Here is a 1557-nt window from a genome sequence, read left to right on the forward strand (position 1 = left end):
AAAACAAAAATAAAAGCACCAGACAGCTCCAAGTAAAATTGTACATAAGATGTGGCCAGGAATAAAAATATGGATTCAAGAGAAGGAACTACGATAAATTTGTCGATGAAGAAGGGGATGCCTTGGGCATCCCCAAGCTTAGATGCTTGAGTCTTCTTGAAATATGCAGGGATGAACCAAGGGGGCATCCCCAAGCTTAGACTCTTCACTCTTCTTGATCATAGTATATCATCCTCCTCTCTTGACCCTTGAAAACTTCCTCCACACCAAACTCAGAAACAAACTCATTAGAGGGTTAGTGCATAATCAAAAATTCACATATTCAGAGATGACACAATCATTCTTAACATTCTGGACATTGCCCAAAGCTCTACGGAAGTTAATGGAACAAAGAAATCCATCTAACATAGCAAAAGAAGCAATGCGAAATAAAAGGCAGAATCTGTCAAAAGCAGAACGGTCCGTAGAAAGACGAATTTTATTGAGGGCACCAGACTTGCTCAAATGAAAATGCTCAAATTTAATGAAAGTTGCGTACATATCTGAGGATCACTCACGTAAATTGGCATAATTTTCGAGTTACATACGGAGAATTAAGCCCAGATTCGTGAGAGCAAGAAATACGTTTACACGCGATAATCCAAATCTAGTATGAACCTTACTATCAACGACTTTACTTGGCACAACTAGGCACAAAACTAAGATAAGGAGAGGTTGCTACAGTAGTAACAACTTCCAAGACACAAATATAAAACAAAGTTACTGTAGCAAAATAAACACATGGGTTATCTCCCAAGAAGTTCTTTCTTTATAGCCATTAAGATGGGCTCAACAGTTTTAATGATGCACTCGCAAGAAATAGTATTTGAAGTGAAAGAGAGCATCAAGAAGCAAATCCAAAACATATTTAAGTCTAACATGCTTCCTATGAAAAGGAATCTTGTAAATAAACAAGGGATTTCTAGTTTCGTGCCCCTGGTTCGTTAGTTGTACTCAGTTTTCCCCAGTCCCTTAGTTTTTCCTCAGTTTTCCCCTCCTCTAGTTTGAAACACGCACAAGTGCTTGGAGCCGGCTCGGTAGCCCGTCAGGTCGGAGGCCTTGACACGTCAGTCGACCGGGTGGGGCCGCACGAGGGGCAGCTCCTCCTACAGACCGTCTCGTGCGGCGGGTAGGGTCGGGAGAGCACGTGCGGAGCAGCACCATCCATCTATCGGCGACGATGTGGGCCGTTTTATTTTCATGATTTTATACGCGGTCTTGCGCAATGACAAATGGGGCCGCTCTATGGGGCTGCCGCAACCAATGACCGGTGGGGTCGTATATTTTTCGGTAAAAGACATATATTGCCGCTGCGTGGGGCTGCACGCAGCCAATGACCGGTGGGGTCGTCTATTTGTTTAGGGAAACCTCATATGTTGCCGCTACTGTGGGGCCTCCGCGGCCAATGACCCGGTGGGGGTCGTCATTTTTCCGGGAAAAGACATATATTGCCGCTCTGTGCGAGGCTGCACGCAGCCAATGACCGATGGGGGTCGTCTATTTATTTAGAGAAACTCA

The sequence above is a fragment of the Lolium rigidum genome, chromosome 5 (genome assembly GCF_022539505.1).
Source record: "Lolium rigidum isolate FL_2022 chromosome 5, APGP_CSIRO_Lrig_0.1, whole genome shotgun sequence".
Lineage (NCBI taxonomy): Eukaryota > Viridiplantae > Streptophyta > Magnoliopsida > Poales > Poaceae > Lolium > Lolium rigidum.